Source organism: Pan troglodytes, chromosome 7 (assembly GCF_028858775.2).
Source record: "Pan troglodytes isolate AG18354 chromosome 7, NHGRI_mPanTro3-v2.0_pri, whole genome shotgun sequence".
NCBI classification, from domain to species: Eukaryota; Metazoa; Chordata; class Mammalia; order Primates; family Hominidae; genus Pan; species Pan troglodytes.
The window spans coordinates 103,374,624-103,391,287 of NC_072405.2; the positions used below are offsets into that span (position 1 = coordinate 103,374,624).

Here is a 16,664-nt window from a genome sequence, read left to right on the forward strand (position 1 = left end):
AGTATTAAAGAATCAGAAGTGTGTCACCACTCAAAGATTCCTCAGGCAGAAGTTAGAAGAAAATCTGATTATTATGATCTCTTTTATCCAGATCTGATTCCTGATCTACAAAACAAAATTTCGTTTGGGCCATTCACATAGTTCAACTTGCAAAATTAAATTTCAAGTCCACATAATGATTGGAAAAATAGAAGTTTTACACGTTGTGTGACTATAGCACACTTGAAAAATGTTCCATAACAAAGATATTTTGCAGAGGGACAAAATATGTCAAGTGAAATAAACTAAGTAATAAATATGTGCCCAATGTGGACATGTATATAAATTCATATAGGAAATGTTTATTCCTACTTATGCCCTGTAGGAATATAAACATGATTTTAAAGAGAGGTAATTTTACAAATTATAAATCATCTATTGCCGGCCCTAGCCAAAAAAAAAAAAAAAAAATGCATTTTAACCAGACCCCACCCCAAGTCACCCCTGGCCCTGTTTCCAACGTACACCTACACCTGTCCAAGCTGCAGTGTGCCCCTCAGGCATCGATAGAAATAACTAAAAGGAATGAAGCAGATGCCCCTCACGATATCAAGGCATCTATTTTTACCCTTAAAGGGTAGCCATGCTATTTGTGGTTGCTAGTTTTCCATATATCATCCTCCCCCTCTTTGCCTTCTCTTTCTCTTTCTTGCTTCTCACACCTGTGTTTGTGAAACAACCTTAAGATCTTTTTACAAAAGCAAAGCATAGCAGCTGGGGGTTGTTTGTTTCACATACCTTCTGGCGACTGCTGCTCCACAAATGTCCAATTCGCACTTCCGTCCTGCCTGTCTACAGGGAATATTCTGCTGTTCCTTGCCTTATTTGTGGACATTTCTTTGCTGCGTGTGGGTGTATGTATGGAGGTGGAAGGGCAGATGGTGTGCTCTTTGCATTCTGGGTTTAGCTATATCATCTGTGATAGACAACTTTTAGTGGTTCCGTGAACCCCCACCAGCCTTTCTAGCAAGAGAATAGATAGGTGCAGATTAGAAACAGTCATTTGCTGCAAGGAAACAACCAACATCTTATTTGCATCTGTACATGTCAACAATGCAATTAGGACAAACTTTTGAGAGAATTAGATTGAAGTGGTAATTAAAGAATTGTGTTGTGAATTTTAATGTGATTGTCGAGAGGTAAATTATTTGATATTGTATTCATCCACTTTAGAAAAAATGCCGTGGAACCTTTCAAAGAAAAGTCTCTGAAAATATCACTAGTGCTAGGGATCCGATGAAGGCATAAATTGCTTATTTAAGATTCAAATAGCTCAGAGGCTCATTATATTAAACTCCACCACAATGGAGTCTTCTTACAGTGTTGGGGTACAGGATGCATGACGGAATTTTTTCCAGTGTGTTGAAATTGTAGTTTAGGCCCCCAAAGCTGAGGTCATTAGGAAAAAGTACTTCTACATTCTAAACAGCAGTACTAGGTAGCCCATGCTCATTTACTAAAAGTTAACAGAACTTGTATTAAATGATCAGTGTTCCTCTTATCACCCATCTCCATTTAAAGAGAGTCAGAAGAGCCATTGAATTTGAGCATTATGGACATAACAGCTGTGTCATTTCCCTCTTATTCTAGCCAAACTAGAAAGGGTTAAGAGAACTCCCTTGAGACTGGGAGGATCTACATGAGAGGAGACAGGAAACCCCTTGCCTGGCTGGACCCTGCAGTTGTCACCATGAGCCAGGAAATAGATTTGGTGAGTGATTTGTGCCCCCAAGTGCAGAGGCTGGTGCTTGTTTTTGACCTGGTGAGCTCAGAAGGCCTGAGATTGGCTGAAGCTACCCATGCATGAAAGCAAGGGCTGCCACGAGGAGAATCTTGCACTTGTGCCAGCTGGCTTGGTGGAGTGTGCCTGTCATGTGGGCTCAGGTGCTTGTGATTGGACCCTGTACAAAAGGGAAGCCAGTAGGGATTAACAGATATCAACAAGAGGTTAAAAAATTAGGGATGCCAAAACTCAGCCAGAGAACACATCACCCATATCAGGGCATAATGTGGTAAGGAGATTCCTATGTATTTTAAGAGTATCTGAGATTTGTTTTAATCAGACATGGTAAGACAAAAAGACATGTAAATTGCTCTTATGAAGAAAAAAGTTGATTACACTCACAGCTCCCTAGGAACAGGAAGCATAACCACTACATGGTGGGGAGGGTTGGTGGGGTGCACATGGAGAAGCACCAGGGTTGGTTAGGAGGCAGAGGGAGCTGGAGGAAATTCAAGCAAAAGCCTTTATTGTAATTTCTGTGGAAAGGAACACAACGCAGGGTAAGTAGGACTGGCTAATTTAAATAATTTCAGAGGCTCCGGAGTGTAGGGTCTGTCCCTAGTTGTCTGGTACCTTGCCTTGGTGTGAGTAGGGCAAATGGGTAGTGGCCTGGGTTGTGAGAGCCCCATGAAGGAAGTGATTGGGTGTGGGCTCTGGATTAAGCAGTTTGCGTGTTCCTAAACCAGGGAGTTGCTTATCATCTCTAGGAATTGGCTAACCATGTAAGGGAAGGTCCCACCAGGTTCAGGAAGTCCCCAGATGTCAATCAGAATACAGAAAATGAAAGACATGGGTAATACATTGTGGATGCCCTCCAAAGAACCCATGTCTGAGCTCAAAAAAAAAAAACCTGGTATTTTGATGCCTTCTACAATGGGAGTAACAATAGTGAACCAATGTTAACCAAGAGATAACTAAAGCAGCACCAGGGACTAAACCTGGGAGGGACACACTCTTCCTCAAGTCATTCTCCTGATGGAGGAAAGATAACCAGAATGGCAGATATATGGCCAACCACTGTAAGGGAAAGTGGGGACTCTGCTTGAGAAACTGCATTTGAACAGTAATTTTCAAAATTACTTAGGCTGTTTATATAAAATCCTATGTACACCTTTCCAACCCTTACTCTACATGTTTAGTTTATTTAAAGGCTCATTGAGAATTAGCTATAATTCCAATTTTCCCAGTTTTCTACTTTTTAATTCTCTTTATATAGCATTGGATGTATCTTGCAAAAACGTTTTTCTTTGGTAATGATATGAAAATGGTGCTTTTTTTCCTGAGCCTTTGCCTATCTAGATATCCTTCTATTGTCTTCACAAGCAAAAATTTCCCTGAGTTTTTAATTTAAATCAGAGCTGTTAATATGACTATGGACATGGCTACATTTTTTCTGGAATTTGATTTTGCAGAGACAAAGGACTGGAGACTATTTCTAATGCTTATTATGTTTTAGATGATCTGCTTTTCTAACTTGATTCATGTAGAGTTTTTTCTCTTTTTTTTTAGTTAAAAAAAAGTCCCATCTATATCTTAAAGTGAATCAATGTTTATTAATTTGGTCTGATACACGATGGCATATTTTGATCAGCTAGCTCATATTTTCTTTGTCAGTCAAATTTTCTTCTATCATAATTTTGATTGTTTCTTCTGTTTCCTCTGGTTTTTAATTAGAAAATTCTGTACTCTTAACCCTCTGTCTTCCATGTCTGCTTTCCTATCTTGCAACTTTTTAGTCTTTATCAGTCAGGAATGTGTTCAGACATTAATAACAGAATATATAGCAAAAGAGTGGATTAAACAAATAGGGCTGTTTATTTCACACAACAAGAAGTCCAGAGACTGGCCGGTTATGCCCAGTGCAGCTGATAGATGCAGGAGGCAGAGAAGCGAGGGTCCCTGGAGAGTCTTCAACCCTCCCCACAAGTGTTTACATCAGATGTTTTTGTGCAAATGAGGGAACCTTCCCAGGGCCTTCTCTGGGCATGTGCGCAATGGACTGGGGATTCACCTGCACACTGGGAGAATAGGGTGGAGCCACTGAGAATTCACACCTTATGCAGTGGGGAGGAGTCTGGCCTCTTGGTATTCAAACTGTGAGGTAGGAGCCTGTTGGCAGGACCCCTTCTTTTTTGCTGAGAGCTTTCTTTTAATAAATTCCACTCTCCTCACCTTTCAATATGTCCGCGTGCCTAATTTTTCCTGGTTGTTAGACAAGAACCCAGATTTTAGCTGAACTAAAGAGCAAAAAATCCTGCATCACAATGACTACAAAATAACATCACAATGTTAGGCTTATTCTATCTCTTTGCTCTGCCAGCCTTAGCATGCTGGCTTGTTGCCTCTTGGTTTTAAAATGGTTGCTGTAACTACAGGTATCATAACTATGTTCCAAATAGGAAATGGGCTGGGGAGAGCAAAAAGGTGAAGGAGGCCTTCTCCCAGTGAGGTTCTGCCTTTTTATTTGGCAAGGAGGTAGTTCACGAACCAATTTTGTGCCTCACTGGCCAGAACTGGTCACATGCCACCCCCCAGCTGGTCAGTGGCTGGGAAAAGGGGTGAAGGATGGGGTTGGTCAGCCAGCCAAGAGTGCCTGCTTGCAATGTCTTCCTGTTCCTCATCATCATCCTGGAAGAGGCTCTCAAGTTGATTCATTACATAAATGAACCAGTTTTCTAAAATCAATTCTGTTCATTTGCATTACCAATATGAATTTTAATTCTGTGATTTTTCTTTTTGGTTTCCATGGTTTTTAATTTTTATTTTATTATTATAATTACTTTGTTATTTCAAGTATCTGCCTTTTAAAGTTTCATTCTGCATGTTAGCCTAACTTTTACCACCTAATTCTGATCTCTCCTTATGGTTTTTTATTGTTATTTTTCTATAGAGACTGTGAGTTTGTCTGTCTTGTTGAAAACAAGAAGTCTATTTTTTATTTCCTGTAACAAACCATTTATAATGATGTAATTTCCTCTGAGACTTTGATATAATAATACTTCATTTTACTCAAGCCAAAATCTTTTTTCCCCAAAGGTCCCATGTTATTGATTTGTATTTATTTTTAATTCCTCCTTGACTTAGGATGACTCTACACATATAAACCCATGTATACTTTGTATTTGCCTTTGCCTGTGTTCCTAACATCCACTTTTAGATTCTCAGTCCCATTCTCATGTCTTACGTTGTGAATGAATTGATGATTTATTTTTCCATCCCCCAATCCAATTTCCACTGTTGATTAGCATTTCCCTGTTGGTCTGAGGTAGGAACATCTATACCTTTGCTTCTCAGTTTTCAGGTGTGAGAAGAGTTTATGTTCAGTACAAGCAAGCAGAGCAATGCCTGAAGCATGGTTAGGTCTCAATATATATTATATCACCATCATCATTATTATCATTATTATTAGAGGAAAGATAAATTTTAACCCAATAATCACATACATTAATATAAAATCTCACAGCGAGATAAAAGAGATGACCACCATTTCATGAGAGCACAGAACAGAGGAACTTGATTTAGCCAGGGCCAACACAGGGGAAAGAGGCTATGGCTGTGTCACAGAAGACTCCACTGAGGAAGTGATACTTGAGCTGAGATGAGAAAGATAACGTGTCAATTGTGAATATTTTGTTTGCCAGTGGGTTTCTAATAGACTTAAATGAAAGGGCACTGCTTGATTCAAGGAATTGAGAAGCAAGATGTGTCTTCAAGCATGGCTAGATCCAGGTAAGTTGTCTCTCCATCTCCTGACTCTGCTATCCTCTGTTGGCTTAATTCTCTGAAAATACTCTTCACAATTCTCAGAAAGGCCAAAATCAGCTCCAGTCTCGCTTCCTACCAGGTTTGCTACCCTAAGAAGAAGGCTTCTCATTCCCAACAATTCCAACCTAAGTCCTAGAAATAAGTCCTACCTACCTAGATGGGTAACATGACCCTCTCTAAGTGAATTGCTGACACCAGAGGAATGGAATGCCTTGAATCACCAGGTCTAGGCCCTGTGTCTTTACCTGGAAAGAGAACTGATTGAGGAGGAGAAAAGGCAGAGAAGGTATTACCAAAAAGGTGACTGGATTCTGGACAGGCAAAACAATAGCCTATACTGTATACAGAATAGCAAATAACAGGGTCCAGTCTTCATTTTCTTCCTGACTCTCTGTATCTCTCGCTGCCTTCAGTACCTTAAGCATATTGTCTACTGAGGAATGTGATCTTTGAGTAGCTATATAAAAAGAAGCACCATATCTGGTCACTGAAAGCCCTGGAGCAAATACAGTGTTTATAATTTGTAGATACCCTGTATCTCTAAGACAGTCAAACAGTAGGGTGAAGCCCTTCCTTTCATTGTACCTGCTCAGCTACCTGGTTCTATTTGAGAAATTAAAGTATCCAAAGGACACCGATTAGGTTCAGAAAGTCAGCTCAAACAGACTTGAAAAGTGAAAGAGAAACTAATTAATTCTGTAACTAAAAAAATTCCTCCCAGACTCCAATAAATCGCTGACTATAAGCTTCAGTTTCTAATACTATGAGATTTCATTCTTTTTCTGCTACCATGAATTTTTAAATTGAGAGTTACGGGAGGCATTTTTCAGGAACTGGATATAATAGCCTGAAACCATTTTATCCCTGATGGTCGCACAAGATTTAATAGCTAATTAGTCAACTCTTGGTGACCAAGTGAGTGTAAGGGGTCACTGAAGTGATGTTTCTTCTAAACTAGCACGATGCTAGCAGGACTGCTGCTTCACCTGGACTGGGTGGAGGGAGAGTTAATCATTGGATCAACAGCTAGGGTAAATCAAGACTTTTAATGCCTCCCTCACTCTAAAATTCTGTATCTCCATTATTCTATATTTAAGAGTATTTATAAAACACTACCAAGTAATTCAGCTTGTGGATAAATTATTTGATTTTCATTGTGACATTCTTTCTCCAGTTTGCCACTTCACTGGTAAGAAGAAAGAATAATTCACGAGACAAAATAGTATTTGACACGGCAAATTATTATGCAAACTGTTAGAAAAAAAAACTCAAGACAAATTAAAATTAACAGAGTTTAACTGAGCAAAAAACTATTAACGAATCAGGCAGCCCACAGAACCAAAATAGGTTCAGAGCAGCTCTGGGACTACCACATGGTCCAATGACAGTTATAGACAGAAGAAGGAAAGTGAAGTACAGAAAACAAAAGGGAGGTATACAGATTAGTGCTTGCCTTATGTGAACACAGTTGGAACAGTTGGCTGCCTGTGATTGGCTGAGACTCTACTACTTGTTACAAGATCAGGTAATAGTCTGTTTACACATCCAGTTAGGTCACAGTTCACTATGTGTGGAGAAACATTTAGGCCAAATTTAAAATATGTAAGGAGACAGCTTTAAGCTAAACTTAACAAGACAACGAAAAATAGACTCTAAAATTTCTGTGAGTCACTGCAATTGCCAATTCTTCCAGAAGGAATTCCACCCAAGCTGATTCATTTAAAACACAGATAACTTGTCAGAAGATAGGTGTTACAAAGACTTTCAAGCCCAAGGAACTGCTGAAGAGACTGCATCGAAGATCCAGCATCCATAGTGTACTTCATGGAATCCAGACTGTGCCAACTGACAGCAATAGAGAGGCTTCAGGGTAGGTATTAATGGTGAATGAGCATGTAGATATTAGATCCAAATGTCAGATCTCCATGAGGAGCAATGTGGAAGTACCTTGCAAAAGGCAAATCTCTCTAGACCATCTGATTATTGTAAATACCTGCTGCATCTAGTGAGTGGAGGAACCTGTCCTCTTTTCATTTGCTCTTGTTGGAAGCAGCAGTAATAGCCTATGGTATCTTTTCTGTCCATTATGAGTTATAAAAGTACATTTGTAATACAAACAAAGGAAGCACACTAACACTTACCTACCAGGAATAGGTATGAATACCTGCTGTCTGCCAGGTCCTGGCCAAAAGAGTATATACATGATTATGCATTAAACAGTCACCAAAAATATTTTTGACAAATACCATGACACCTACTTCATAAAATAAAAAAAACCTAAAAGCTCAGAGTATATTGTTAATTTGCCCTAAATAACATAGTAAACAAGTAGCAAGTATGAAAGGAAGGGGTATTGTTCATCTGAGAAGAACAGTGGAAAAATAAAAGTGTTATTAAAAAAAACAGAACCAAGGAAACCGAGATCAAACATAGCTTAAAGTATGACTATGACACAGATTTAATGAGAAACTCACAGTGAACTAGAAGGTTTTAAAAATAATTTTTAATCAATTTATTTATTTGTACTTTTGATATTGACTCTACATCATTTAACCCTGAACATGGATGAGGAAATCAACAGGAATGTCACAAGGCCCAGGGGTCATTGTTGCTGAGTGTGGATATCACAGCTCCCGTACATGGCTACAGAGACATGGCATGTTCTCGTATGTAACCCTTTCAGACTGCTTTTTGTTTATCAGTAGCAATATTCAACATTCATGCTTCTAAAACATCACTCTGCCCAAGAAGCAAATATCTGATCCACAACTTAATGCAATAATTACTGAATCAGATATCCCTGGGAAGCAATTATTTTTAAATAGCCATAGCTATTTTGATTACATGGACATTTAAGTTCTTTTTTTGCCACATTTGTCTTCAAAAGAGAGATGGTAGGATCAAAAGCAAAATGTAATATTGGTGTCATGAAAGTGTAAGAGATATTTAACATTTCAGGAAATAGAGTGAGACTAGAATTATTTTAGCATCTTAGTCTTACATGGAAGATGTATAAAGATGCCACCATCGTTGTGCTAATAATTGAACAGAGGCCCCTTTTTCCCCATTTATCTTTTTCTTTGTCATGAGAAAGTGGTTTTACAAATTGCAAATATTATCAACATTGCTGGGACTTGTACTAGTCAGAAAACCTCACAGTGTCCCAGTTTTGGTGTTTTGCTTTTTTCTTTTTCTTTTTTCCTACCTATAATATGAGTTTAATAGTGCTTTGTGATCTACAATCCCAGAGAATAACTTTTTGCATTATTCTAAACAGTAAGCTATGATGAAAAAATAGTTGAAAAGCTAACAAATTAGGTTTCCCATCTAATTTTTATTACAAAACTCTGTAACAGGTTTGTAATTCCTGAAACCCACTCTGGGAATCCCCACAGGATCCCCCACATGATTATGCCCGCCTTTCTCTACACGGTCATGTGCCCCATAACAACATTTTGGTCAAGGATGGACCACATATATGGCAGTAGTTTCATAAGATTATAATGGAGCTGAAAAATTCCTCTTGCCTAGTGACATCATAGTTGTCATCACATAGCAGCACAATACATTATTACAAAAACCTATGATAAAAAAAAAGAAACAGATCAAGCAAATCACCATGGACATATTTTTGAAAAGAGTGACACCTCCTCAAGAAGAGCCTCAGGCAGGTCCTTCAGGAGTTTTTCCAGAAGAAGGCATTGTTATCATAGGAGATGACAGCTCCATGCATGTTATTGCCCCTGAAGACCTTCCAGTGGGACAAGATATGGAGGTGGAGGACAGTGATATTGGTGATCCTGATTCTAATGTGTGTGTCTCTGTTAACTTTTAACAAAAAAAAGTTTAAAAATTTAAGAAAAAATTAAAAATAGAAAAAAGTTTACAGAATAAGTATATGAAGAATGGAAGTATTTGTCTGCAGCTGTACAATGTGTGTTTTAAGCTGTGTTATTACAAAAGAGTCAAAAAGTTTTTTAAAATTTAAGTTTATCAAGTTAAAAAGTTAAGCTAAGGTTAATTTATTATTGAAGAGATAAATTTTTTAAATGTTTGTGTTTTTTTTTGAGATGGAGTCTTCGCTCTGTCTCCAGGCTGGAGTGCAGTGGTGCCCTCTCGGCTCACTGCAACCTCCGCCTCCCGGGTTCAAGAAATTCTTTTGCCTCAGCCTCCCGAGTAGCTGGGACTACAGGCGTGCCACCATGCCCAGCTAATTTTTGTATTTTTAGTAGAGATGGGGTTTCACCTATTGGCCAGGATAGTCTCAATCTCTTGACCTCGTGATCTGCCCACCTCGGCCTCCCAAAGTGCTGGGATTACAGGCATGAGCCACTGCACCCAGTCTTTAAAAATAAATTTAGTGTCGCCTAAGTGTACAGTGTTTACCAAGTCTACAGTGATGTATAGTTATGTCCTAGGCCTTCACAGTCACTCACCAACAGCAACTCTCAGTCCTGCAAGCTCCATTCGTAGTAAGTGCTCTGTACAGGTATATCATATTTTTATCTTAATATCTTAATTTTACTGTACCTTTTCTATGTTTAGGTATGCTTAGATACACATTTGCTTCCCATTGTGTTACAATTGCCTACAGTATTCAGCACAGTAACATGCTAAACCAGTTTGTAACCTAGGAGCCATAGGCCATACCATATAGCCTAGGAGTGTAGTAGCCTATACCATGTAGGTTTGTGAAGTATACTCCATGATGTCCGCACAACTACAAAATCGCCTAATGATGCATTTCTCAGAATGTGTCCCCATAATTAAGCAATATATGACTGTATGTCTTATTTCCTCTTCTTCCTTCTTTTCAATTACACTTTATTTCTCATCACTTCCTTTGCCCCTCAATATATCTTTCATATTTCTATCTCTACTTTCATACTATTTTCCCTCCCTTTTATTCTTCCACCATTCACCCTTCACTGCTACTCTAGAGAACAAGCCATTACATGTAATTTACACGTAATTTATCAATATTTAAAATACTGGCTTTATTTATGAATAAGCATCTGGTTCTTATTTTTCTTTAATATTAAATGAGTTGTAAATCTTGTATTCTCTACAAAACAAAATGAAAAAACCCAATACCAACTACAATTTTCTCTCCATTTGAAATTTCCCACTTTTACTTTTGATTCTTTGTGCTTAGATATTAAGAGTATTTCAATTTACACCATAATTTATACTGTAAGTCACCATGTAATGAAACTCTTGGTAACATAAATTAACAGAGTGTTTATTTAATATATGTATTGAGATTTTATAATACTTTATGCATTAAGGTTAATTTTTCAAAATATGTTAAATTTTAAACTCATGTTTTAATGAAAAAATTCTATTAATGCATTTTGTATGCTATTAAATAATTATCAGTCTGGTTTTTGCTTTTGAAGTAATATATATTGCTATAATATATATTTTATATCTAGAAACTGATATATATCTACACACACATATATGTGTGTATGATATACATATGTATTTCTAGATATCTATAAATCTAGAAAGTCATATATATGTATAGATTTAAAACATCATGTGGTATTTCACATTAAGTAAAAACTAATCTCTAATATTTTACAATAGTAATTTTGGTATATATAGAGTTCACATACTCATGACTAATATAATTTTTTATTACAAACAAGTCATTAAAATTATATATCTTATACATTTTGACATTTATCGTAATCCTATTTTATGCAAAACACAGTTTGCAAAGTACTGTTGAAAGAATTATTACTTTTTACTTCCAGTATTTCATGCTAACTCATTAATTAAATCAAATCGTTAGTTAATTCAGGTATATAAAATTTGATAAGAGTGAGTCCGACTTTGGGCAGTAAATTCCCACATGTGACGTACCCTTTGGAAATCTTGGCTTACAGCCTCCTCACTTCGTGCAGATTGTGTGGTCTGGATTTTTAGTATTCCAGCCTTCAGTGGATCCAAGGGCGTGCTTCCTTCTCTGCTGTTCTCCATCCAGCAGGGAAGGAAGGAATCCTGCAGAAAAGACAGCGTCTGCCCTCCTGCAACTGGTTCCTGACTGCCTACCTGCCTGGGGGAGCTGTTTATGCAGCCAACTTTGTCACTTTCTTCCTTATTCTGCTCCCTTCCACATGTCTTCCATCGTGTCCCTTTTCTGTTACCAACAACCGTGTTACCTTAGATAGGTCCATAACCTGCTCCAGCTTCATTCATCCCCCACCTAACTGTCTATAGTAACTGTAGGAGTTAACACAAATAGGAAGCGAAGGACATGCCAGTTACTGAGTGAGGTGCTGCATAAATCTATGAGGCAGGCACTTTTAGTATCATTTTATAAATAATAACACTAATCTTTAGGATGAATCATATGGACTAAAGTCATATTGATTCAGCCCCAGAAACAAGATTTCTAAATTAGTTTCTTAACTGAATCCTTCACTGTAATCAACTAAGTACATTGCTTCTTACCAAAAAAAGTTTGTCATAATAATAATGAGTAAAAAATGGTTGTGAAAGGTTTTTGAATACTATAAAATATTCTATCAATGTAGAGTAGAAGAAAATGCTAATTTATAGTTTTCGAGCCTTTTTATATCAGCTTATTTAACTTACTGTCAGGAAAATATGCTGATTGTTCTAATAATTGGTTAATTGAGAACATTCTGTATAAACCACACATGGGCTATCAATTTCAAAGAGTTACCAAAAAAAGTTTACTCCATCTCAGGGCTACTTTAATATGGTTTTCTCTGTCTTCGGTGGGCAGAGAAGACCTTACAAGAATATCACGAGCTTGGAATCTGCCTAACTATATTATTGTACAATAAGCACACATTAATTAAGCAGTACCAATAATCAACATGAAAAAATAAAAACAAGCTTTTACTATTAAAGCATTACTATTGATTTTTATAAACACCAAAATAATATCCCTCCTAGGCCCATTACACAGGTAATAATAACCATTCATTTAATTAATACTGACAGAGTAAAAAATTTAGAGTACTTATAACACCCACATTAATATCAAGAAGGTTCATTAGAGCTAATACTACAATAAATATAAAATGAATTAGTAATGATTACACCATTATTTTAAAACATTCTTATTTGTACTTTTGTATTTACTTTAATCACCATCACTCTAAATGGCAGTGAACAAAAGCCAGGCTGGGCATATTTATGTAGAAATAATGAGGCATATAAATGCAACTCAGTGAAAGCCATGCACATCTTATCTGCATTTGTTCATCAACACACCCATTTGTGTGGAAGGTTACTATAAAAGACATACTCTTTATAACATTTGTGAGGAAAATTAAAATCATCCTGCAATTGGTCCTCCTCTTTGGTTTGAAATTGTTCCTTCTGAATATCTCCATTCTGATTCAAGATGCTAGCAGAGTGCCTGGCACATAGTAGGAAGACCATAAATATTTGTTAAATAATGTCCATGCCTCCATGTTACATTCGCGTCTGGAAGGACTACTGGCTACACTTGAGTATGTTTAATTTTAACTTTGATTTCAAAGAATCTGTTGATGATTGTCTACATTTACAATCGATGTTGGACAGATTTTATTTACTAGGGGGCAAAAGGGAAAAGGAGAGAAACCTCTCTATTTCTGCCAGCTAACCAAAGTGGGGCAAAGAATATAATAGATAACTCCTTCTTTCAGAATGGGTCAGTAGAGAGGAAAATCAAAAGAAAAAGCTATAAAGGTGTATTTTACATTCTCTTTTCCCATTCCTTCTTTCTTTTTTTTTTTTTTTTTTTTTTTGGAGATGGAGTCTTGCCCTGTCACCCAGGCTGGAGTGCGGTGGTGCAATCTCGGCTCACTGCAAGCTCCGTCTCCCAGGTTCACACCATTCTCCTGCCTCAGCGTCCCGAGTAGCTGGGACTACAGGCGCCCGCCACCACGCCCAGCTAATTTTTTGTATTTTTAGTAGAGACAGGGTTTCACCGTGTTAGCCAGGATGGTCTCGATCTCCTGACCTCATGATCCGCCCGCCTCAGCCTCCCAAAGTGCTAGGATTACAGGCGTGACCTACTGCACCCCGCCCTCTCTTCCCATTCTTTATGGCTGAATCATTGTCTTTTAGGATGTCAGGAAGCTGATTGTTTCAATTACTCTGATAAAAGAAGGCAAAGAGGAAAAGAAACAACAAAACTCTCCTCTCTTCCTTTTATACCCTTGCTAATGACAAACATTTCCACATGGGCTCTTACAAAATCTTAAGTCCTGATTACATCTGAACTAGAGCTGAATGGATAACATAGTTAAGTTGCTATTATTTTTAAAAGTTACTTGTATTTGCTCTTAAGTACTGGGTGGTCAGAAACCTGCCATTTTATGAATATTGACAATGTGATAAAGGGACAATTCCTCCAAAATAAGTCACAGAGTCCTGAGCATCTTGGAGGGGAAAATGTGGGTGTTTTTGGTGGGTAGAAAATGGATACTTGTCTTTGGAGATCTGGTTCTCTTTGGAGTTCGCATGCTGCTGGATGAATGCTGTCAAAGTCCTGGCCCATGCTTGCTTGCCCTCTAAATCCCCTGCCCTAGCTTCTTGTTGCTTTGATTTTATGTTCTCTACTCACATGACTATTTGTCCAGCAGAGAAGCTAAGGATTTGCTAACTGTGAAGAAAAAGATTATGTGTTTCACAACACTGCAAGCCTTGAAACCACAGAAGCAGTGAGCAAGCTAACATTTATTCTAAAGATAAACATGAAATCCAGGTAAAGAAACAAAGCACAATTTATTATCCTATTGATCACGAAGAGACTAATGTCTTTTCCTTTCCTAAAGACATTTATCCAATAAGCTTTGTATACACCACAGCAACAATCTGTAATCCATTACAGAAGTGTCACTAACACAGCGTTAATTACCACAGTATGTGACTTGGAAATGGTATCTTGAGTAAAGTGGGATATTTGGTCCACAGCCCAACATCAGGGTCTTTTTCGTCTCCAGCTTGAGGCCATTCTCCACCTCTGGGTCAGGAAATAGGATATTCTAAGGAGTTAAGAAGTAGGTTCCTGATGTTTCTTCCTTTCCTTTCTCAGTTTATACCTCCAGGTCAACAGTCTCATCTGATCTCAGAAGAATTCATCATTTTTTGAGGACCTACTTTGTGCTAGGAAATTTATGTAAATGTGTTCTTTTAGTCTTTATCACTCTGTAATATGTTAGTATACTCATTTATTGGTGTAATTCTATGTATATAACTCAACAAACTGATAATACAAAAAGAACTTTTAAATTGGTATGCCCACCTCACCAAAGCTCTTTTTATTTAGTCATGAAATTTCATAACTAAAGGAAGTTCACAAATTGAAGACTAAAGATTAAATAACACAGGTAATAAATGACACACAGCATTACCATTAATTGCACAGAGCCACCTTTGCAGCCACTCCTGTGGGAGGTTATTTGTAATTACATTGTATGCTAGACCTGTATGTGAAGTGAACAGACTTTTTCTCACCATCCTGGTCAAAAATATTTTATTTAACACCAGATCTAAATACAGACTATTTTGCTAGATACTAGAGACGTTTTAAGGCTTTTGTCTAATATGTGAGAACACAAGTCTTTCTCATTTTAGATCAAGCTATTACCTCTCTTCAATTTGCATGTTAGCTTTTAAGAGCACTCTTGGAAATCATAAACGTACCCAGGCACTCTGCCACCATCTACTTTGGTCTGTAGCATGATGGAAAGGAGGATGAGAATAAGGAAAGTGGATAGATGAGAATCGAAATAGATGATGCTCTATTCTAAATAAATTAGGAAGAAAGAGAATGTAAGAAGAAATTTTAAAAAGTGAAAGGTTAATACTGATAATAATAATAATATCTAATCTGTCAGAGTTTACTATGCAGACACAGTGCTAAATGAGTTATACACATTATTCATTTAAATCCTCAGGATAATCCCTTCATTTAGGTGCTGTGATGATCCCCAAATTGCTAATGAGACAGCTGAGGTTTAAAAAGTTAGTATCTAATCCAAACTAGCTAGTAGATGACATCTGGATTCCAACCCAGAATGCTTGCACCAGTGCTTGCACCTCTAATCATCATGTGTCGGGAAGCAGAAGGAGATAAAGAGAACCGGCAATTACTTCATGGAAAGAGCAAATATAAGCCTGTGCTCCTAATGCCACTGGCATACTACAGAGTTAGGAGCCAGTATTCAGGAGGGGGCTGATCCAGGCAACTGTCCCATTTGTTGTTTTTGCAGTCATGTTGATTGTCTCTCCCTCTCTCTCTCAGGTTAAATATTCATATTAGTGGAGAAAGAATGGGCTAGACAATAAACAGTTTTGGAGCAAAAGAAAAATTTAGCCAACTTCTTATCGAAGTATAGCATGCATACAGAAAAGCAACGATTAGATGTTTAGTTCAATGAGTTTTCACAAAGTGAACATACCCCTGCGTAACAATTCCCGTGTAATACCAGAGACACCAAGAAACAAAACTTAGCTAGTCCTCCAGCAGTCACTCTCATCACAATCACGAATGCCCCTAAGGTGTAACCACTACTCTGATTTTAAAACTGTGAATTAGTTTTGCTATTTTTAGATTTTATATAAATAGAATTGCATGTTGTAAATATTTTATGTCGGCCGGGTGTGATGGCTCACGCCTGTAATCCCAGCACTTTGGGAGGCCAAGGTGGGAGGATCATATGAGGTTGGGAGTTCGAGACCAGCCTGGCCAACATGGAGAAACCCCGTCTCTACTAAAAATACAAAATTAGCCGGGCGTGGTGGAGCATGCCTGTAATCCCAGCTACTCCAGAGGCTGAGGCAGGAGAATCACTTGAACCCGGGAGGCGGGGGTTGCAGTGAGCTGAGATTGTGCCATGCACTTCAGCCTGGGCAACAAAAGTGAAACTCCATCTCAAAAAAAAAAAAAAAAGTATGTTTTATTCCTTTTATTTAACATTTTGTCTGAAAGCATGAATATATGCTGTAGCAACTAGCAATAGTTTATTCTCTTTGATGTGTAGGGCATGTCGCATAGATAAATTGTAATTGATTTATCCAATACACTGTTGATGAATATTGG

The 16,664-nt window shown here is 37.7% G+C and overlaps 1 long non-coding RNA gene across 1 annotated transcript in view; it reads right to left on the reverse strand.

Moving 5' to 3' along the window:
* Positions 1-14,165, reverse strand: part of LINC02906 (long intergenic non-protein coding RNA 2906) — a 33,483-nt gene extending 19,318 nt beyond the window's left edge. The window contains exon 1 of the long non-coding RNA XR_010159382.1: positions 14,046-14,165. This is a non-coding gene — a long non-coding RNA (long intergenic non-protein coding RNA 2906). The remainder of the gene's footprint in view (positions 1-14,045) is intronic.
* Positions 14,166-16,664: the final 2,499 nt, after the last annotated feature.